At 41.0% G+C, this 27,646-nt stretch overlaps 1 long non-coding RNA gene across 1 annotated transcript; it reads left to right on the plus strand.

Annotated features, from left to right (window-relative positions):
- Positions 1-1,469: 1,469 nt before the first annotated feature.
- LOC123724150 (uncharacterized) lies at positions 1,470-27,646 on the plus strand. The gene is made up of 3 exons (XR_006756834.1): positions 1,470-1,543; positions 3,470-3,605; positions 27,566-27,646. It is a non-coding gene; the product is annotated as an uncharacterized lncRNA (long non-coding RNA).

Consider the following 27,646-nt stretch of genomic DNA (forward strand, 5'->3'; position numbering starts at 1 on the left):
GGTTAGGTATAGATACAGGTTTGGTATAGATACAGGTTTGGTATAGATACAGGTCTAGTTCCACATACAGGTTAGGTATAGATAGAGGTTAGGTATAGATAGAGGTTAGGTATAGATAGAGGTTAGGTATAGATAGAGGTTAGGTATAGATAGAGGTTAGGTATAGATAGAGGTTAGGTATAGATAGAGGTTAGGTATAGATAGAGGTTAGGTATAGATAGAGGTTAGGTATAGATAGAGGTTAGGTATAGATAGAGGTTAGGTATAGATACAGGTTAGGTATAGATACAGGTCTAGTTCCACATACAGGTTAGGTATAGATAGAGGTTAGGTATAGATAGAGGTTAGGTATAGATAGAGGTTAGGTATAGATACAGGTTAGGTATAGATACAGGTTAGGTATAGATACAGGTTAGGTATAGATAGAGGTTAGGTATAGATACAGGTTAGGTATAGATACAGGTCTAGTTCCACATACAGGTTAGGTATAGATAGAGGTTAGGTATAGATAGAGGTTAGGTATAGATACAGGTTAGGTATAGATACAGGTTAGGTATAGATACAGGTTAGGTATAGATAGAGGTTAGGTATAGATAGATGTTAGGTATAGATAGAGGTTAGGTATAGATACAGGTTAGGTATAGATAGAGGTTAGGTATAGATAGAGGTTTGGTATAGATAGAGGTTAGGTATAGATAGAGGTTAGGTATAGATACAGGTTAGGTATAGATACAGGTTAGGTATAGATACAGGTTAGGTATAGATACAGGTCTAGTTCCACATACAGGTTAGGTATAGATAGAGGTTAGGTATAGATAGAGGTTAGGTATAGATACAGGTTAGGTATAGATACAGGTTAGGTATAGATACAGGTCTAGTTCCACATACAGGTTAGGTATAGATAGAGGTTAGGTATAGATACAGGTCTAGTTCCACATACAGGTTAGGTATAGATAGAGGTTAGGTATAGATAGAGGTTAGGTATAGATACAGGTTAGGTATAGATACAGGTTAGGTATAGATACAGGTTAGGTATAGATACAGGTCTAGTTCCACATACAGGTTAGGTATAGATACAGGTTAGGTATAGATACAGGTTAGGTATAGATACAGGTTAGGTATAGATACAGGTTAGGTATAGTTCCACATACAGTTCTCCATTAGGGGCTAGAAATTAATAGAGGTAATAGATAAATAAGTGTCAGATATTCTTAATGTAACAAGACAGGAAACCATTGAAACAGACAGGCTAAGGTAGTTAATTACAGTCATGTTGCGTGATGGCTTTAAAACACCATGGGGCTCCTTATCTGAAATGGTGTAGTCCTGTCGCCATCTAAACAAGGACTCTATTTCTGATTACTGCTAAAGCATGAAGGCCAAACAACTAGTGGTTCGATTGCTTTGTCTTCACTAGGAATACTTTAGTATGTGTTGAGATCTGGGCTACCACCACGGTGGTGGGAAGGGGAACTCCACGGTGGACTGCAACGGCGTGGTGTCTCTGATCAGTCCGGGGACCGGGGGACGCCTTCTGCCTGAGGTGAAAATAGATCAGGCATCTGGTGACGACAGTGTAAGGAAGTCAATGAGTAACTCAGACCCGTCTAGGCATGGCCCCCTCTTTCTCTATCTATCTTTCATCTATCTCTCTCTCTTACTCTCTTTCTCTCTCGCTTTCTCTATTTTACTCTCTCTTTCTCTCTCTTTCTCGCTTTCTCTCTCTATCTTTCTCTCTCTCTCTCTATCTTATTCTCTCTTTCTCTTTCTCCTTATCTTACTCTCTCTCTCTGTCTTTATCTTATTATCTCTCTCTTTTTCTATCTTATTCTCTCTCGCTCTCTTTCTCTATCTTTCTCTCTATCTTATTCTCTTTCTCTCTCTCTCTCTCTCTCTCTATCTTATTCTCTTTCTCTCTCTCTTACTCTCTCTCTATCCTATTCTCTCTCTCTCTCTCTTCTCAACTTTCTTCTTTGCAAGTCCGTATGTCTGCGCTATCTGCGCTCGCCCTCCTCCCCTGCTACCTAGTATGTCGTGTACGCTATGCTGCACCCCAACACTAGCCAAAGAAGCAAAATAGAGAAACTTTAGTTCATCAGAAAATATATTCTTATTGTTACTTTATAACTGGGTTTTTCAGTGACTTACAACATACTGTTGTTTTATATCTCAACGTTTTAATATCCTCACCCCAAACAGTGTGACGTTACATTGACATTAAAGGGATAGTTTGAGATTTTGGCAATCAAGCCCTTGCTCCTGTAGACTTCCAGCCATTGCGCTAACGTTAGTATTGGCTCTAGAAACTGCCTTCAACTTCCTTCAAACTGCACACAGGGACATACAAATGGTATCCATGAGTTCATCTGACTCTGGGTAAATAGAAAAGGGCTTAATTGCCAAAATCTTGAACTAGTCCTTTAACATTGTACTAATTTAGCAAACTATCTTATCTTAGGGCGACATTCAACTAAAATACAGTAGGTAAAAACAACCACATATCACAGTCATTGTAAGTAAAAAAGTAAGTAAAAACCCCTTCAAAATAGCCAAAAATAGTCCCTTTTCAAACAATCCGCTGTGAACAAACCAAACCAAACAAAAAAGTCAAACCAATGTTTCTCTCTTGCTAGTAAGCAGCATGGTAGTTTGACCTGGCTTTTCTTCAGGTCTTGTACAGTGTTTTAACTTAACCAGCATGATAACAATGAATCTAGTGACTACTAGATGATCTACTAGTGATCTACTAGTGATCTACTAGTGATCTAGTGATCTATCTAGTGATCTACTAACCTATCCTCTCCTTCTCTTTGACTTGGTGCATGCTCAATGCATGCCGACTGGAACGGACCTCAATCCAAATAATGTTGCCCCTAATGTTCTCTACGGCAACCAGACTACTCTTCCCTCACGTTCTCTTCAAATGCTACAGGATTTGTTACAGGACTTGAAGGTGATATTCTAGAGTAAAAAAATACGTTAAGGATAGGAGAATGGTTAGAGGGGTGAAATATAGTGACAGGATTGGCACATTTAGGCAGGGTACAGGAGTAATGGTTGGTTCAGAGAATAGGTAAGTCACACTGTGAATACTGTACATACATACACACACATACAAAACACATCCCTGCTCAATTTCTGAGTATTCAAATATTCAAGTTTTATGTAATCACTGTAAGGTCAAATTTCCCCTAAACTGCTGCTCTCACTCTGGCTGTGAATGACCTGCATGTTTATAGACACAATATACTCTCCCTACCATCAGCATCCATCGACAACAAGAGAAATACATTACTACCATGTGTGCCAAACAAATATGTACGAACTTACAATTTATCCCACCCTTCTGTCCAATCTAATCCAATCTTGTTACAAGTGCACTTCCCTCCCTGGCCAGCGATGGCGATGTGTGGTGGTGTTCATGGTTTGACTACCATTAGTGCTTGATTCTTCTTCTTCCTCCTGGCAGCCCACTACTGAGGTTGAGGTGAAGAAGAAGCTGTCTGGTTCCCTGATGGTGTCTATGGACCAGCTCAATACCTCCTTCGGAGGGAAAGAGCGGGCCAACAGTGTCATGAGCGTCATCACCAACACACTAGCAGAGGGTACTGCCTCTATACTTTATATCACCCTACACATCTCCCTACACTAACTATACATCTCCCTACACATCTCACTACACTAACTATACATCTCCGTACACTAACTATACATCACCCTACACTAACTATACATCTCCCTACACTAACTACACATCACCCTACACTAACTATACATCTCGCCTACACATCTCCCTACACTAACTATATATCTCCCTACACATCTCCCTACACTAACTATACATCTCCCTACACTAACTATACATCACCCTACACATCTCCCTACACTAACTATACATCACCCTACACTAACTATACATCTCCCTATACATCACCCTACACTAACTATACATCTCCCTACACATCTCCCTACACTAACTATACATCACCCTACACTAACTATACATCTCCTATACATCACCCTACACTAACTATACATCTCCCTATACATCACCCTACACTAACTATACATCTCCCTACACATCTCCCTACACTAACTATACATCTCCCTACACTAACTATACATCTCCCTACACATCACCCTACACTAACTATACATCTCCCTACACTAACTATACATCTCCCTACACTAACTATACATCTCCCTACACTAACTATACATCTCCCAACACTAACTAAACATCACCCCTACACATCTCCCTACACTAACTATACATCTCCCTACACTAACTATACATCTCCCTACACTAACTACACATCACCCCTACACTAACTATACATCTCCCTACACATCTCCCTACACTAACTATACATCTCCCTACACTAACTATACATCTCCCTACACTAACTATACATCTCCCTACACATCTCCCTACACTAACTATACATCTCCCTAAACTAACTATACATCTCCCTACACATCTCCCTACACTAACTATACATCTCCCTACACATCTCCCTACACTAACTATACATCTCCCTACACATCTCCCTACACTAACTATACATCTCCCTACACATCTCCCTACACTAACTATACATCTCCCTACACTAACTATACATCACCCCTACACTAACTATAAATCACCCTACACTAACTACACATCTCCCCTACACATCTCCCTACACTAACTATACATCTCCCTACACTAACTATACATCACCCCTACACTAACTATACATCACCCTACACTAACTATACATCTCCCTACACATCTCCCTACACTAACTATACATCTCCCTACACTAACTATACATCTCCCTACACTAACTATACATCACCCTACACTAACTATACATCTCCCTACACTAACTATACATATCCCTACACATCTACCTACACTAACTATACATCTCCCTACACTAACTATACATCTCACTATACATCTCCCTACACTAACTATACATCTCCCTACACTAACTATACATCTCCCTACACTAACTATACATCTCCCTACACTAACTATACATCTCCCTACACTTCTCCCTACACTAACTATACATCTCCCTACACTAACTATACATCTCCCTACACTAACTATACATCTCCCCTACACATCTCCCTACACTAACTATACATCTCCCTACACTAACTATACATCTCCCTACACTAACTATACATCTCCCAACACTAACTAAACATCACCCTACACATCTCCCTACACTAACTATACATCTCTCCCTACACTAACTATACATCTCCCTACATTAACTACACATCACCCTACACTAACTATACATCTCCCTACACATCTCCCTACACTAACTATACATCTCCCTACACTAACTATACATCTCCCTACACATCTCCCTACACTAACTATAAATCTCCCTACACTAACTATACATCTCCCTACACTAACTATACATCACCCTACAGTAACTATACATCTCCCTACACATCTCCCTACACATCTCCCTACACTAACTATACATCTCCCTACACATCTCCCTACACTAACTATACATCTCCCTACACTAACTATACATCACCCTGCACTAACTATACATCTCCCTACACATCTCCCTACACATCTCCCTACACTAACTATACATCACCCTACACTAACTATACATCTCCCTATACATCTCCCTACACATCACCCTACACATCTCCCTACACTAACTATACATCTCCCTACACTAACTATTTTTCTCCCTACACATCTCCCTACACTAACTATATATCTCCCTACACTAACTATACATCTCCCTACACTAACTATACATCTCCCTACACTAACTATACATCTCCCTACACTAACTATACATCTCCCTACACTAACTATACATCTCCCTACACATCTCCCTACACTAACTATACATCACCCTACACATCTCCCTACACTAACTATACATCACCCTACACATCTCCCTACACTAACTATACATCACCCTACACTAACTATATATCTCCCTACACATCTCCCTACACTAACTATACATCTCCCTACACTAACTATACATCACCCTACACATCTCCCTACACTAACTATACATCACCCTACACTAACTATACATCTCCCTACACATCTCCCTACACTAACTATACATCACCCTACACTAACTATACATCTCCCTATACATCACCCTACACTAACTATACATCTCCCTACACTAACTATACATCTCCCTACACATCTCCCTACACTAACTATACATCTCCCTACACTAACTATACATCTCCCTACACATCACCCTACACTAACTATACATCTCCCTACACTAACTATACATCTCCCTACACTAACTATACATCTCCCTACACTAACTATACATCTCCCAACACTAACTAAACATCACCCTACACATCTCCCTACACTAACTATACATCTCCCTACACTAACTACACATCAAATCAAATCAAATCAAATCAAATTTATTTTTATATAGCCCTTCGTACATCAGCTGATATTCTCAAAGTGCTGTACAGAAACCCAGCCTAAAACCCCAAACAGCAAGCAAAGCATGTGAAAGAAGCACGGTGGCTAGGAAAAACTCCCTAGGAAAAACTCCCTAGAAAGGCCAAAAACCTAGGAAGAAACCTAGAGAGGAACCAGGCTATGAGGGGTGGCCAGTCCTCTTCTGGCTGTGCAGGGTGGATATTAAAACAGAACATGGTCAAAATGTTAAAATGTTAAAATGTTCATAAATGACCAGCATGGTCAAATAATAATAATCATAGTAGTTGTCGAGGGTGCAACAAGCACGTCCGGTGAACAGGTCAGGGTTCCATAGCCGCAGGCAGAACAGTTGAAACTGGAGCAGCAGCACGGCCAGGTGGACTGGGGACAGCAAGGAGTCATCATACCAGGTAGTCCTGAGGCATGGTCCTAGGGCTCAGGTCCTCCGAGAGAAAGACAGAAAGAGAGAAAGAGAGAATTAGAGAGAGCATATTTAAATACACACAGGACACCGGATAAGACAAGAGAAATACTCCAGATGTAACAGACTGACCCTAGCCCCCGACACATAAACTACTGCAGCATAAATACTGGAGGCTGAGACAGGAGGGATCAGAAGACACTGTGGCCCCATCCGATGATACCCCGGACAGGGCCAAACAGGCAGGATATAACCCCACCCACTTTGCCAAAGCACAGCCCCCACACCACTAGAGGGATGTCTCCAACCACCAACTTACCGTCCTAAGACAAGGCCGAGTATAGCCCACAACGATCTCCGCCATGGCACAACCCAAGGGGGGGCGCCAACCCAGACAGGAAGACCACGTCAGTGACTCAACCCACTCAAGTGACGCACCCCTCCCATGGACGGCATGGAAGAACACCAGTAGGCCAGTGACTCAGCCTCTGTAAAAGGGTTAGAGGCAGAGAATCCCAGTGGAAAGAGGGGGAACCGGCAAGGCAGAGACAGCAAGGGCGGTTCGTTGCTCCAGCCTTTCCGTTCACCTTCACACTCCTGGGCCAGACTATACTTAATCATAGGACCTACTGAAGAGATAAGTCTTCAGTAAAGACTTAAAGGTTGAGACTGAGTCTGCGTCTCTCACATTGGTAGGCAGACCATTCCATAAAAATGGAGCTCTATAGGAGAAAGCCCTACCTCCAGCCGTTTGCTTAGAAATTCTAGGGACAATTAGGAGGCCTGCGTCTTGTGACCGTAGCGTACGTGTAGGTATGTACGGCAGGACCAAATCGGAAAGATAGGTAGGAGCAAGCCCATGTAATGCTTTGTAGGTTAGCAGTAAAACCTTGAAATCAGCCCTTGCCTTAACAGGAAGCCAGTGTAGGGAGGCTAACACTGGAGTAATATGATCAAATTTTTTGGTTCTAGTCAGGATTCTAGCAGCCGTATTTAGCACTAACTGAAGTTTATTTAGTGCTTTATCCGGGTAGCCGGAAAGTAGAGCATTGCAGTAGTCCAGCCTAGAAGTAACAAAAGCATGGATTAATTTTTCTGCGTCATTTTTGGACAGAAAATTTCTGATTTTTGCAATGTTACGTAGATGGAAAAAAGCTGTCCTTGAAACAGTCTTGATATGTTCTTCAAAAGAGAGATCAGGGTCCAGAGTAACGCCGAGGTCCTTCACAGTTTTATTTGAGACGACTGTACAACCATCCAGATTAATTGTCAGATTCAACAGAAGATCTCTTTGTTTCTTGGGACCTAGAACAAGCATCTCTGTTTTGTCCGAGTTTAAAAGTAGAAAGTTTGCAGCCATCCACTTCTTTATGTCTGAAACACAGGCTTCTAGCGAGGGCAATTTTGGGGCTTCACCATGTTTCATTGAAATGTACAGCTGTGTGTCGTCTGCATAGCAGTGAAATTTAACATTATGTTTTCGAATGACATCCCCAAGAGGTAAAATATATAGTGAAAACAATAGTGGTCCTAAAACGGAACCTTGAGGAACACCGAAATTTACAATTGATTTGTCAGAGGACAAACCATTCACAGAGACAAACTGATATCTTTCCGACAGATAAGATCTAAACCAGGCCAGAACTTGTCCATGTAGACCAATTTGGGTTTCCAATCTCTCCAAAAGAATGTGGTGATCGATGGTATCAAAAGCGGCACTAAGATCTAGGAGCACGAGGACAGATGCAGAGCCTCGGTCTGACGTCATTAAAAGGTCATTTACCACCTTCACAAGTGCAGTCTCAGTGCTATGATGGGGTCTAAAACCAGACTGAAGCGTTTCGTATACATTGTTTGTCTTCAGGAAGGCAGTCAGTTGCTGTGCAACAGCTTTTTCTAAAATTTTGGAGAGGAATGGAAGATTCGATATAGGCCGATAGTTTTTTATAATTTCTGGATCAAGATTCGGCTTTTTCAAGAGAGGCTTTATTACTGCCACTTTTAGTGAGCTTGGTACACATCCGGTGGATAGAGAGCCGTTTATTATGTTCAACATAGGAGGGCCAAGCACAGGAAGCAGCTCTTTCAGTAGTTTAGTTGGAATAGGGTCCAGTATGCAGCTTGAGGGTTTGGAGGCCATGATTATTTTCATCATTGCGTCCAAGAGATATAGTACTAAAACACTTTAGTATCTCCCTTGATCCTAGGTCCTGGCAGAGTTGTGCAGACTCAGGACAATGGAGCTTTGGAGGAATACCCAGATTTAAAGAGGAGTCTGTAATTTGCTTTCTAATGATCATGATCTTTTCCTCAAAGAAGTTCATAAATTTATTACTGCTGAAGTGAAAGCCATCCTCCATTTGCGAAGGCTGCTTTTTAGTTAGCTTTGCGACAGTATCAAAAGAAATTTCGGATTGTTCTTATTTTCCTCAATTAAGTTGGAAAAATAGGATGATCGAGCAGCAGTAAGGGCTCTTCGATACTGCACGGTACTGTCTTTCCAAGCTAGTCGGAAGACTTCCAGTTTGGTGTGGCGCCATTTCCGTTCCAATTTTCTGGAAGCTTGCTTCAGAGCTCGTGTATTTTCTGTATACCAGGGAGCTAGTTTCTTATGACAGATGTTTTTAGTTTTTAGGGGGTGCAACTGCATCTAGGGTATTGCGCAAGGTTAAATTGAGTTCCTCGGTTAGGTGGTTAACTGATTTTTGTCCTCTGACGTCCTTGGGTAGGCAGAGGCAGTCTGGAAGGGCATCAAGGAATCTTTGGGTTGTCTGAGAATTTATAGCACGACTTTTAATGCTCCTTGGTTGGGGGGTCTGAGCAGATTATTTGTTGCAATTGCAAACGTAATAAAATGGTGGTCCGATAGTCCAGGATTATGAGGAAAAACATTTAGATCCACAACATTTATTCCATGGGACAAAACTAGGTCCAGAGTATGACTGTGGCAGTGAGTAGGTCCAGAGACATGTTGGACAAAACCCACTGAGTCGATGATGGCTCCGAAAGCCTTTTGGAGTGGGTCTGTGGACTTTTCCATGTGAATGTTAAAGTCACCAAAAATTAGAATATTATCTGCTATGACTACAAGATCCGATAGGAATTCAGGGAACTCAGTGAGGAACACTGCATATGGCCCAGGAGGCCTATAAACAGTAGCTATAAAAAGTGAGTGAGTAGGCTGCATAGATTTCATGACTAGAAGCTCAAAAGACGAAAACGTCATTGTTGTTTTTTTTTTGTAAATTGAAATTTGCTATCGTAAATGTTAGCAACACCTCCGCCTTTGCCGGATGCAGGGGGTATGGTCACTAATGTAACCTGGGGGTGAGGCCTCATTTAACACAGTAAATTCATCAGGCTTAAGCCATGTTTCAGTCAGGCCAATCACATCAAGATTATTATCAGTGATTAGTTCATTGACTATAACTGCCTTGGAAGTGAGGGATCTAACATTAAGTAACCCAATTTTGAGATGTGAGGTATCACAATCTCTTTCAATAATGGCAGGAATGGAGGAGGTCTTTATACTAGTGAGATTGCTAAAGCGAACACCGCCATTTTTAATTTTGCCCAACCTAGATCGAGGCACAGACACGGTCTCAATGGGGAAGCTGAGCTGACTACACTGACTGTGCTAGTGGCAGACTCCACTAAGCTGGCAGGCTGGCTAACAGCCTGCTGCCTGGCCTGCACCCTATTTCATTGTGGAGCACATCACCCTACACTAACTATACATCTCCCTACACATCTCCCTACACTAACTATACATCTCCCTACACTAACTATACATCTCCCTACACTAACTATACATCTCCCTACACATCTCCCTACACTAACTATACATCTCCCTACACTAACTATACATCTCCCTACACATCTCCCTACACTAACTATACATCTCCCTACACATCTCCATACACTAACTATACATCTCCCTACACATCTCCCTACACTAACTATACATCTCCCTACACATCTCCCTACACTAACTATACATCTCCCTACACTAACTATACATCTCCCTACACATCTCCCTACACTAACTATACATCTCCCTGCACTAACTATACATCACCCTACACTAACTATAAATCACCCTACACTAACTACACATCTCCCTACACATCTCCCTACACTAACTATACATCTCCCTACACTAACTATACATCACCCTACACTAACTATACATCACCCTACACTAACTATACATCTCCCTACACATCTCCCTACACTAACTATACATCTCCCTACACTAACTATACATCTCCCTACACTAACTATACATCACCCTACCCTAACTATACATCTCCCTACACTAACTATACATATCCCTACACATCTACCTACACTAACTATACATCTCCCTACACTAACTGTACATCTCCCTATACATCTCCCTACACTAACTATACATCTCCCTACACTAACTATACATCTCCCTACACTAACTATACATCTCCCTACACTAACTATACATCTCCCTACACTAACTATACATCTCCCAACACTAACTAAACATCACCCTACACATCTCCCTACACTAACTATACATCTCCCTACACTAACTATACATCTCCCTACACTAACTACACATCACCCTACACTACCTATACATCTCCCTACACATCTCCCTACACTAACTATACATCTCCCTACACTAACTATACATCTCCCTACACATCTCCCTACACTAACTATACATCTCCCTACACTAACTATACATCTCCCTACACTAACTATACATCTCCCTACACTAACTATACATCTCCCTACACTAACTATACATCACCCTACAGTAACTATACATCTCCCTACACATCTCCCTACACATCTCCCTACACTAACTATACATCTCCCTACACATCTCCCTACACTAACTATACATCACCCTACACTAACTATACATCTCCCTACACATCTCCCTACACATCTCCCTACACTAACTATACATCACCCTACACTAACTATACATCTCCCTATACATCTCCCTACACATCACCCTACACATCTCCCTACACTAACTATACATCTCCCTACACTAACTATTTTTCTCCCTACACATCTCCCTACACTAACTATATATCTCCCTACACTAACTATACATCTCCCTACACTAACTATACATCACCCTACACTAACTATAAATCACCCTACACTAACTACACATCTCCCTACACATCTCCCTACACTAACTATACATCTCCCTACACTAACTATACATCACCCTACACTAACTATACATCTCCCTACACATCTCCCTACACTAACTATACATCTCCCTACACTAACTATACATCTCCCTACACTAACTATACATCTCCCTACACATCTCCCTGCCACTAACTATACATCTCCCTACACTAACTATACATCTCCCTACACTAACTATACATCACCCTACAGTAACTATACATCTCCCTACACATCTCCCTACACATCTCCCTACACTAACTATACATCTCCCTACACATCTCCCTACACTAACTATACATCTCCCTACACTAACTATACATCACCCTGCACTAACTATACATCTCCCTACACATCTCCCTACACATCTCCCTACACTAACTATACATCACCCTACACTAACTATACATCTCCCTATACATCTCCCTACACATCACCCTACACATCTCCCTACACTAACTATACATCTCCCTACACTAACTATTTTTCTCCCTACACATCTCCCTACACTAACTATATATCTCCCTACACTAACTATACATCTCCCTACACTAACTATACATCTCCCTACACTAACTATACATCTCCCTACACTAACTATACATCTCCCTACACATCTCCCTACACTAACTATACATCACCCCTACACATCTCCCTACACTAACTATACATCACCCCTACACATCTCCCTACACTAACTATACATCACCCTACACTAACTATATATCTCCTACACATCTCCCTACACTAACTATACATCTCCTTACACTAACTATACATCACCCTACACATCTCCCTACACTAACTATACATCACCCTACACTAACTATACATCTCCCTACACATCTCCCTACACTAACTATACATCACCCTACACTAACTATACATCTCCCTATACATCACCCTACACTAACTATACATCTCCCTACACTAACTATACATCTCCCTACACATCTCCCCTACACTAACTATACATCTCCCTACACTAACTATACATCTCCCTACACATCACCCTACACTAACTATACATCTCCCTACACTAACTATACATCTCCCTACACTAACTATACATCTCCCTACACTAACTATACATCTCCCAACACTAACTAAACATCACCCTACACATCTCCCTACACTAACTATACATCTCCCTACACTAACTACACATCACCCTACACTAACTATACATCTCCCTACACATCTCCCTACACTAACTATACATCTCCCTACACTAACTATACATCTCCCTACACATCTCCCTACACTAACTATACATCTCCCTACACTAACTATACATCTCCCTACACATCTCCCTACACTAACTATACATCTCCCTACACATCTCCATACACTAACTATACATCTCCCTACACATCTCCCTACACTAACTATACATCTCCCTACACATCTCCCTACACTAACTATACATCTCCCTACACTAACTATACATCTCCCTACACATCTCCCTACACTAACTATACATCTCCCTACACTAACTATACATCACCCTACACTAACTATAAATCACCCTACACTAACTACACATCTCCCTACACATCTCCCTACACTAACTATACATCTCCCTACACTAACTATACATCACCCTACACTAACTATACATCTCCCTATACATCTCCCTACACTAACTATACATCTCCCTACACTAACTATACATCACCCTACACTAACTATACATCTCCCTACACTAACTATACATATCCCTACACATCTACCTACACTAACTATACATCTCCCTACACTAACTATACATCTCCCTATACATCTCCCTACACTAACTATACATCTCCCTACACTAACTATACATCTCCCTACACTAACTATACATCTCCCTACACTAACTATACATCTCCCTACACTAACTATACATCTCCCTACACTAACTATACATCTCCCAACACTAACTAAACATCACCCTACACATCTCCCTACACTAACTATACATCTCCCTACACTAACTATACATCTCCCTACACTAACTACACATCACCCTACACTAACTATACATCTCCCTACACTAACTATACATCTCCCTACACTAACTATACATCTCCCTACACATCTCCCTACACTAACTATACATCTCCCTACACTAACTATACATCTCCCTACACTAACTATACATCTCCCTACACTAACTATACATCTCCCTACACTAACTATACATCACCCTACAGTAACTATACATCTCCCTACACATCTCCCTACACATCTCCCTACACTAACTATACATCTCCCCTACACATCTCCCTACACTAACTATACATCACCCTACACTAACTATACATCTCCTACACATCTCCCTACACATCTCCCTACACTAACTATACATCTCCCTATACATCTCCCTACACTCACCCTACACATCTCCCTACACTAACTATACATCTCCCTACACTAACTATTTTTCTCCCTACACATCTCCCTACACTAACTATATATCTCCCTACACTAACTATACATCTCCCTACACTAACTATACATCACCCTACACTAACTATAAATCACCCTACTAGCACATCTCCCTACACATCTCCCTACACTAACTATACATCTCCCTACACTAACTATACATCACCCTACACTAACTATACATCTCCCTACACATCTCCCTACACTAACTATACATCTCCCTACACTAACTATACATCTCCCTACACTAACTATACATCACCCTACACTAACTATACATCTCCCTACACTAACTATACATATCCCTACACATCTACCTACACTAACTATACATCTCCCTACACTAACTATACATCTCCCTACACTACTATACATCTCCCTACACTAACTATACATCTCCCTACACTAACTATACATCTCCCTACACTAACTATACATCTCCCTACACATCTCCCTACACTAACTATACATCTCCCTACACTAACTATACATCTCCCTACACTAACTATACATCTACCCTACACTAAATATACATTTCCCTACACATCTCCCTACACTAACTATACATCTCCCTACACTAACTATACATCTCCCAACACTAACTAAACATCACCCTACACATCTCCCTACACTAACTATACATCTCCCTACACTAACTATACATCTCCCTACACTAACTACACATCACCCTACACTAACTATACATCTCCCTACACATCTCCCTACACTAACTATACATCTCCCTACACTAACTATACATCTCCCTACACATCTCCCTACACTAACTATATCTCCCTACACATCTCCCTACACTAACTATACATCTCCCTACACTAACTATACATCACCCCTACACTAACTATACATCTCCCTACACATCTCCCTACACATCTCCCTACACTAACTATACATCACCCTACACTAACTATACATCTCCCTATACATCTCCCTACACATCACCCTACACATCTCCCTACACTAACTATACATCTCCCTACACTAACTATTTTTCTCCCTACACATCTCCCTACACTAACTATATATCTCCCTACACTAACTATACATCTCCCTACACTAACTATACATCTCCCTACACTAACTATACATCTCCCTACACATCTCCCTAAACATCTCCCTACACTAACTATACATCACCCTACACATCTCCCTACACTAACTATACATCACCCTACACATCTCCCTACACTAACTATACATCTCCCTACGCATCTCCCTACACTAACTATACATCTCCCTACACTAACTATACATCTCCCTACACATCTCCCTACACTAACTATACATCACCCTACACATCTCCCTACACTAACTATACATCACCCTACACATCTCCCTACACTAACTATACATCACCCTACACTAACTATACATCTCCCTACACTAACTATACATCACCCTACAGTAACTATACATCTCCCTACACATCTCCCTACACATCTCCCTACACTAACTATACATCTCCCTACACATCTCCCTACACTAACTATACATCTCCCTACACTAACTATACATCACCCTACACTAACTATACATCTCCCTACACATCTCCCTACACATCTCCCTACACATCTCCCTACACTAACTATACATCACCCTACACTAACTATACATCTCCCTATACATCTCCCTACACATCACCCTACACATCTCCCTACACTAACTATTTTTCTCCCTACACATCTCCCTACACTAACTATACATCTCCCTACACTAACTATACATCTCCCTACACTAACTATACATCTCCCTACACTAACTATACATCTCCCTACACTAACTATACATCTCCCTACACATCTCCCTACACTAACTATACATCACCCTACACATCTCCCTACACTAACTATACATCACCCTACACATCTCCCTACACTAACTATACATCACCCTACACTAACTATACATCTCCCTACACATCTCCCTACACTAACTATACATCTCCCTACACTAACTATACATCTCCCTACACTAACTACACATCACCCTACACTAACTATACATCTCCCTACACATCTCCCTACACTAACTATACATCTCCCTACACTAACTATACATCTCCCTACACTAACTATTTTTCTCCCTACACATCTCCCTACACTAACTATACATCTCCCTACACATCTCCATACACTAACTATACATCTCCCTACACATCTCCCTACACTAACTATACATCTCCCTACACATCTCCCTACACTAACTATACATCTCCCTACACTAACTATACATCTCCCTACACATCTCCCTACACTAACTATACATCTCCCTACACTAACTATACATCACCCTACACTAACTATAAATCACCCTACACTAACTACACATCTCCCTACACATCTCCCTACACTAACTATACATCTCCCTACACTAACTATACATCACCCTACACTAACTATACATCACCCTACACTAACTATACATCTCCCTACACATCTCCCTACACTAACTATACATCTCCCTACACTAACTATACATCTCCCTACACTAACTATACATCACCCTACACTAACTATACATCTCCCTACACTAACTATACATATCCCTACACATCTACCTACACTAACTATACATCTCCCTACACTAACTATACATCTCCCTATACATCTCCCTACACTAACTATACATCTCCCTACACTAACTATACATCTCCCTACACTAACTATACATCTCCCTACACTAACTATACATCTCCCTACACTAACTATACATCTCCCTACACTAACTATACATCTCCCAACACTAACTAAACATCACCCTACACATCTCCCTACACTAACTATACATCTCCCTACACTAACTATACATCTCCCTACACTAACTACACATCACCCTACACTAACTATACATCTCCCTACACATCTCCCTACACTAACTATACATCTCCCTACACTAACTATACATCTCCCTACACATCTCCCTACACTAACTATACATCTCCCTACACAAACTATACAACTCCCTACACTAACTATACATCTCCCTACACTAACTATACATCTCCCTACACTAACTATACATCACCCTACAGTAACTATACATCTCCCTGCCACATCTCCCTACACATCTCCCTACACTAACTATACATCTCCCTACACATCTCCCTACACTAACTATACATCACCCTACACTAACTATACATCTCCCTACACATCTCCCTACACATCTCCCTACACTAACTATACATCACCCTACACTAACTATACATCTCCCTATACATCTCCCTACACATCACCCTACACATCTCCCTACACTAACTATACATCTCCCTACACTAACTATTTTTCTCCCTACACATCTCCCTACACTAACTATATATCTCCCTACACTAACTATACATCTCCCTACACTAACTATACATCACCCTACACTAACTATAAATCACCCTACACTAACTACACATCTCCCTACACATCTCCCTACACTAACTATACATCTCCCTACACTAACTATACATCACCCTACACTAACTATACATCTCCCTACACATCTCCCTACACTAACTATACATCTCCCTACACTAACTATACATCTCCCTACACTAACTATACATCACCCTACACTAACTATACATCTCCCTACACTAACTATACATATCCCTACACATCTACCTACACTAACTATACATCTCCCTACACTAACTATACATCTCCCTATACATCTCCCTACACTAACTATACATCTCCCTACACTAACTATACATCTCCCTACACTAACTATACATCTCCCTACACTAACTATACATCTCCCTACACTAACTATACATCTCCCTACACTAACTATACATCTCCCTACACATCTCCCTACACTAACTATACATCTCCCTACACTAACTATACATCTCCCTACACTAACTATACATCTACCTACACATCACCCTACACTAAATATACATTTCCCTACACATCTCCCTACACTAACTATACATCTCCCTACACTAACTATACATCTCCCAACACTAACTAAACATCACCCTACACATCTCCCTACACTAACTATACATCTCCCTACACTAACTATACATCTCCCTACACTAACTACACATCACCCTACACTAACTATACATCTCCCTACACATCTCCCTACACTAACTATACATCTCCCTACACTAACTATACATCTCCCTACACATCTCCCTACACTAACTATACATCTCCCTACACATCTCCCTACACTAACTATACATCTCCCTACACTAACTATACATCACCCTACACTAACTATACATCTCCCTACACATCTCCCTACACATCTCCCTACACTAACTATACATCACCCTACACTAACTATACATCTCCCTATACATCTCCCTACACATCACCCTACACATCTCCCTACACTAACTATACATCTCCCTACACTAACTATTTTTCTCCCTACACATCTCCCTACACTAACTATATATCTCCCTACACTAACTATACATCTCCCTACACTAACTATACATCTCCCTACACACTAACTATACATCTCCCTACACATCTCCCTACACTAACTATACATCACCCTACACATCTCCCTACACTAACTATACATCACCCTACACATCTCCCTACACTAACTATACATCACCCTACACTAACTATGTAGCTCCCTACACATCTCCCTACACTAACTATACATCTCCCTACACTAACTATACATCACCCTACACTAACTATACATCTCCCTATACATCTCCCTACACATCACCCTATACATCTCCCTACACTAACTATACATCTCCCTACACATCACCCTACACTAACTATACATCTCCCTACACTAACTATACATCTCCCAACACTAACTAAACATCACCCTACACATCTCCCTACACTAACTATACATCTCCCTACACTAACTATACATCTCCCTACACTAACTACACATCACCCTACACTAACTATACATCTCCCCCACATCTCCCTACACTAACTATAAATCTCCCTACACTAACTATACATCTCCCTACACTAACTATACATCTCCCTACACATCTCCCTACACTAACTATACATCTCCCTACACTAACTATACATCTCCCTACACTAACTATACATCTCCCTACACATCTCCCTACACTAACTATACATCTCCCTACACTAACTATACATCTCCCTACACATCTCCCTACACTAACTATACATCTCCCTACACATCTCCCTACACTAACTATACATCTCCCTACACATCTCCCTGACACTAACTATACATCTCCCTACACATCTCCCTACACTAACTATACATCTCCCTACACTAATTATACATCTCCCTACACATCTCCCTACACTAACTATACATCTCCCTACACTAACTATACATCACCCCTACACTAACTATACATCTCCCTACACATCTCCCTACACATCTCCCTACACTAACTATACATCACCCCTACACTAACTATACATCTCCCTATACATCTCCCTACACATCACCCTACACATCTCCCTACACTAACTATACATCTCTCTACACTAACTATTTTTCTCCCTACATATCTCCCTACACTAACTACATATCTCCCTACACTAACTATACATCTCCCTACACTAACTATACATCTCCCCTACACTAACTATACATCTCCCTACACTAACTATACATCTCCCTACACATCTCCCTACACTAACTATACATCACCCTACACATCTCCCTACACTAACTATACATCACCCTACACATCTCCCTACACTAACTATACATCACCCTACACTAACTATATATCTCCCTACACATCTCCCTACACTAACTATACATCTCCCTACACTAACTATACATCTCCCTACACATCTCCCTACACTAACTATACATCACCCTATACTAACTATACATCTCCCTATACATCTCCCTACACATCACCCTACACATCTCCCTACACTAACTATACATCTCCCTACACTAACTATTTTTCTCCCTACACATCTCCCTACACTAACTATATATCTCCCTACACTAACTATACATCTCCCTACACTAACTATACATCTCCCTACACTAACTATACATCTCCCTACACATCTCCCTAAACATCTCCCTACACTAACTATACATCACCCTACACATCTCCCTACACTAACTATACATCACCCTACACATCTCCCTACACTAACTATACATCTCCCTACACATCTCCCTACACTAACTATACATCTCCCTACACTAACTATACATCTCCCTACACATCTCCCTACACTAACTATACATCACCCTACACATCTCCCTACACTAACTATACATCACCCCTACACATCTCCCTACACTAACTATACATCACCCCTACACTAACTATACATCTCCCTACACTAACTATACATCACCCTACAGTAACTATACATCTCCCTACACATCTCCCTACACATCTCCCTACACTAACTATACATCTCCCCTACACATCTCCCTACACTAACTATACATCTCCCTACACTAACTATACATCACCCTACACTAACTATACATCTCCCTACACATCTCCCTACACATCTCCCTACACATCTCCCTACACTAACTCTACATCACCCTACACTAACTATACATCTCCCTATACATCTCCCTACACATCACCCTACACATCTCCCTACACTAACTATTTTTCTCCCTACACATCTCCCTACACTAACTATACATCTCCCTACACTAACTATACATCTCCCTACACTAACTATACATCTCCCTACACTAACTATACATCTCCCTACACTAACTATACATCTCCCTACACATCTCCCTACACTAACTATACATCACCCTGCCACATCTCCCTACACTAACTATACATCACCCTACACATCTCCCTACACTAACTATACATCACCCCTACACTAACTATACATCTCCCTACACATCTCCCTACTAACTATACATCTCCCTACACTAACTATACATCTCCCTACACTAACTACACATCACCCTACACTAACTATACATCTCCCTACACATCTCCCTACACTAACTATACATCTCCCTACACTAACTATACATCTCCCTACACTAACTATACATCTCCCTACACATCTCCCTACACTAACTATACATCTCCCTACACTAACTATACATCTCCCTACACATCTCCCTACACTAACTATACATCTCCCTACACATCTCCATACACTAACTATACATCTCCCTACACATCTCCCTACACTAACTATACATCTCCCTACACTAACTATACATCTCCCTACACTAACTATACATCTCCCTACACTAACTATACATCTCCCTACACTAACTATACATCACCCCTACACTAACTATAAATCACCCTACACTAACTACACATCTCCCTACACATCTCCCTACACTAACTATACATCTCCCTACACTAACTATACATCACCCTACACTAACTATACATCACCCTACACTAACTATACATCTCCCTACACATCTCCCTACACTAACTATACATCTCCCTACACTAACTATACATCTCCCTACACTAACTATACATCACCCTACACTAACTATACATCTCCCTACACTAACTATACATATCCCTACACATCTACCTACACTAACTATACATCTCCCTACACTAACTATACATCTCCCTATACATCTCCCTACACTAACTATACATCTCCCTACACTAACTATACATCTCCCTACACTAACTATACATCTCCCTACACTAACTATACATCTCCCTACACTAACTATACATCTCCCTACACTAACTATACATCTCCCAACACTAACTAAACATCACCCTACACATCTCCCTACACTAACTATACATCTCCCTACACTAACTATACATCTCCCTACACTAACTACACATCACCCTACACTAACTATACATCTCCCTACACATCTCCCTACACTAACTATACATCTCCCTACACTAACTATACATCTCCCTACACATCTCCCTACACTAACTATACATCTCCCTACACTAACTATACATCTCCCTACACTAACTATACATCTCCCTACACTAACTATACATCTCCCTACACTAACTATACATCACCCTACAGTAACTATACATCTCCCTACACATCTCCTACACATCTCCCTACACTAACTATACATCTCCCTACACATCTCCCTACACTAACTATACATCACCCTACACTAACTATACATCTCCCTACACATCTCCCTACACATCTCCCTACACTAACTATACATCACCCTACACTAACTATACATCTCCCTATACATCTCCCTACACATCACCCTACACATCTCCCTACACTAACTATACATCTCCCTACACTAACTATTTTTCTCCCTACACATCTCCCTACACTAACTATATATCTCCCTACACTAACTATACATCTCCCTACACTAACTATACATCACCCTACACTAACTATAAATCACCCTACACTAACTACACATCTCCCTACACATCTCCCTACACTAACTATACATCTCCCTACACTAACTATACATCACCCTACACTAACTATACATCTCCCTACACATCTCCCTACACTAACTATACATCTCCCTACACTAACTATACATCTCCCTACACTAACTATACATCACCCTACACTAACTATACATCTCCCTACACTAACTATACATATCCCTACACATCTACCTACACTAACTATACATCTCCCTACACTAACTATACATCTCCCTATACATCTCCCTACACTAACTATACATCTCCCTACACTAACTATACATCTCCCTACACTAACTATACATCTCCCTACACTAACTATACATCTCCCTACACTAACTATACATCTCCCTACACTAACTATACATCTCCCTACACTAACTATACATCTCCCTCCACATTCTACACTAACTATACATCTCCCTACACTAACTATACATCTCTCTACACTAACTATACATCTACCTACACATCACCCTACACTAAATATACATTTCCCTACACATCTCCCTACACTAACTATACATCTCCCTACACTAACTATACATCTCCCAACACTAACTAAACATCACCCTACACATCTCCCTACACTAACTATACATCTCCCTACACTAACTATACATCTCCCTACACTAACTACACATCACCCTACACTAACTATACATCTCCCTACACATCTCCCTACACTAACTATACATCTCCCTACACTAACTATACATCTCCCTACACATCTCCCTACACTAACTATACATCTCCCTACACATCTCCCTACACTAACTATACATCTCCCTACACTAACTATACATCACCCTACACTAACTATACATCTCCCTACACATCTCCCTACACATCTCCCTACACTAACTATACATCACCCTACACTAACTATACATCTCCCTATACATCTCCCTACACATCACCCTACACATCTCCCTACACTAACTATACATCTCCCTACACTAACTATTTTTCTCCCTACACATCTCCCTACACTAACTATATATCTCCCTACACTAACTATACATCTCCCTACACTAACTATACATCTCCCTACACTAACTATACATCTCCCTACACATCTCCCTACACTAACTATACATCACCCTACACATCTCCCTACACTAACTATACATCACCCTACACATCTCCCTACACTAACTATACATCACCCTACACTAACTATGTAGCTCCCTACACATCTCCCTACACTAACTATACATCTCCCTACACTAACTATACATCACCCTACACTAACTATACATCTCCCTATACATCTCCCTACACATCACCCTATACATCTCCCTACACTAACTATACATCTCCCTACACTAACTATACATCTCCCTACACATCACCCTACACTAACTATACATCTCCCTACACTAACTATACATCTCCCAACACTAACTAAACATCACCCTACACATCTCCCTACACTAACTATACATCTCCCTACACTAACTATACATCTCCCTACACTAACTACACATCACCCTACACTAACTATACATCTCCCTACACATCTCCCTACACTAACTATAAATCTCCCTACACTAACTATACATCTCCCTACACTAACTATACATCTCCCTACACATCTCCCTACACTAACTATACATCTCCCTACACTAACTATACATCTCCCTACACTAACTATACATCTCCCTACACATCTCCCTACACTAACTATACATCTCCCTACACTAACTATACATCTCCCTACACATCTCCCTACACTAACTATACATCTCCCTACACTAACTATACATCTCCCTACACTAACTATACATCTCCCTACACATCTCCCTACACTAACTATACATCTCCCTACACTAACTATACATCTCCCTACACATCTCCCTACACTAACTATACATCTCCCTACACATCTCCCTACACTAACTATACATCTCCCTACACATCTCCCTACACTAACTATACATCTCCCTACACATCTCCCTACACATCTCCCTACACATCTCCCTACACTAACTATACATCTCCCTACACTAACTATACATCACCCTACACTAACTATACATCTCCCTACACATCTCCCTACACATCTCCCTACACTAACTATACATCACCCTACACTAACTATACATCTCCCTACACATCTCCCTACACTAACTATACATCTCCCTCACATCTCCCTACACATCTCCCTACACATCTCCCTACACTAACTATACATCTCCCTACACTAACTATACATCACCCTACACTAACTATACATCTCCCTACACATCTCCCTACACATCTCCCTACACTAACTATACATCACCCTACACTAACTATACATCTCCCTATACATCTCCCTACACATCACCCTACACATCTCCCTACACTAACTATACATCTCCCTACACTAACTATTTTTCTCCCTACATATCTCCCTACACTAACTACATATCTCCCTACACTAGCTATACATCTCCCTACACTAACTATACATCTCCCTACACTAACTATACATCTCCCTACACTAACTATACATCTCCCTACACATCTCCCTACACTAACTATACATCACCCTACACATCTCCCTACACTAACTATACATCTCCCTACACATCTCCCTACACTAACTATACATCTCCCTACACTAACTATACATCTCCCTACACATCTCCCTACACTAACTATACATCACCCTACACATCTCCCTACACTAACTATACATCACCCTACACATCTCCCTACACTAACTATACATCACCCTACACTAACTATACATCTCCCTACACTAACTATACATCACCCTACAGTAACTATACATCTCCCTACACATCTCCCTACACATCTCCCTACACTAACTATACATCTCCCTACACATCTCCCTACACTAACTATACATCTCCCTACACTAACTATACATCACCCTACACTAACTATACATCTCCCTACACATCTCCCTACACATCTCCCTACACTAACTATACATCACCCTACACTAACTATACATCTCCCTATACATCTCCCTACACATCACCCTACACATCTCCCTACACTAACTATTTTTCTCCCTACACATCTCCCTACACTAACTATACATCTCCCTACACTAACTATACATCTCCCTACACTAACTATACATCTCCCTACACTAACTATACATCTCCCTACACTAACTATACATCTCCCTACACATCTCCCTACACTAACTATACATCACCCTACACATCTCCCTACACTAACTATACATCACCCTACACATCTCCCTACACTAACTATACATCACCCTACACTAACTATACATCTCCCTACACATCTCCCTACACTAACTATACATCTCCCTACACTAACTATACATCTCCCTACACTAACTATACATCTCCCTACACTAACTATACATCTCCCTACACTAACTATACATCTCCCTACACATCCTATAACTGCATTGTTCAGGGGCAGAATGACATATTTTTACCTTGTCAGCTCGTGTATTTGATCTAGCAACCTTTCGGTTTCTGGCCCAATGTTCTAACCACTAGGCTACCTGCCGCCCCAACACTAACTATACTTTACATCTCCCTACACTAACTAGCTATTCCCATGCTCTATTGTTTTCAGCTGACAGTATAAACGAAAAAGTTCCAAACCTGAGGCTTATTTTTCTTAGTCTAAACCGTCTCTTACCTTAGAGGTCCTCATTTTGGAGGAACAGTTATTTGTAGATCAGATCAGATTTTTATTGATAGACTTTCTTGTTCCCCAAACGGGACTCAACTGAGGTGCCCTGCTCGCTCATTGGACGAACAGTTCTAATTCTCCTATATCTCTAACTACACTGAATCTACAAACATTAGGAACACCTTACTAATATTGAATTGAACTCCCTTTTGCCCTCAGGACAGCTTCAGTTCGTTGAGGCATGGACTCTACAAGGTGTCAAGCGTTCCACAGGGATGCTGGCCCATGTTGACTCTGATGCTGCCCACATTTGTGTGAAGTTGGCTGGATGTTCTTTGGGTGGTGGACCATTCTTGATACACATGCAAAACTGTTGAGTGTGAAACACCCAGCAGCGTTGCAATTCTTGACACACTGAAACTGGTGCGCCTGGCACCTACTACCATACCCCATTCAAAGGCACTTACATCTTTTATCTTGCCCATTCACCCTCAGAATGGCACACATACACAATCCGTGTCTCAATTGTCTCAATGCTTAAAAATCCTTTAACAGGTGACATCAATAAGGGATCATAGATTTCACCTGGAATTGCCTGGTCAGTCTATGTCATGGAAAGAGCAGGTGTTCCTAATGTTTTGTACACTCTGTGTATATATTGTCATTCTGACAGATACTGCATCATGTACTGACAGATACTTCATGACAGACATATTATTATATATCACATATACAGAATGTATTATTATTTCGTAACATTTATCAGTAGCAGACCTTAATTCAAATACTATTTGCTTTCTTTCAAATACTTGAAGCATTTCCTTTAGCCTGCCTGGAGTAACATTTTGGCGGGGACACGTTGGTGGGGACACGTTGGCGGGGACACGTTGGCGGGGACACGTTGGCGGGGACACGTTGGCGGGGACATGTTGGCGGGGACACGTTGGCGGGGACACGTTGGCGGGGACATGTTGGCGGGGACAGTGTTTGCACTGTTGTGGACTTTTCTATTGTTTTGATTTTTGATATATTCTTATAACACTTTTCTCAGAACTGGAGGAGTCTCAGCGTAGTTGTCCACCGTGGTGGTATAAGTTCTCCAACATGGTCCTCATCTGGGAGTGTTGTCCCA

Source organism: Salmo salar, chromosome ssa09 (genome assembly GCF_905237065.1).
Source record: "Salmo salar chromosome ssa09, Ssal_v3.1, whole genome shotgun sequence".
NCBI classification, from domain to species: domain Eukaryota; kingdom Metazoa; phylum Chordata; class Actinopteri; order Salmoniformes; family Salmonidae; genus Salmo; species Salmo salar.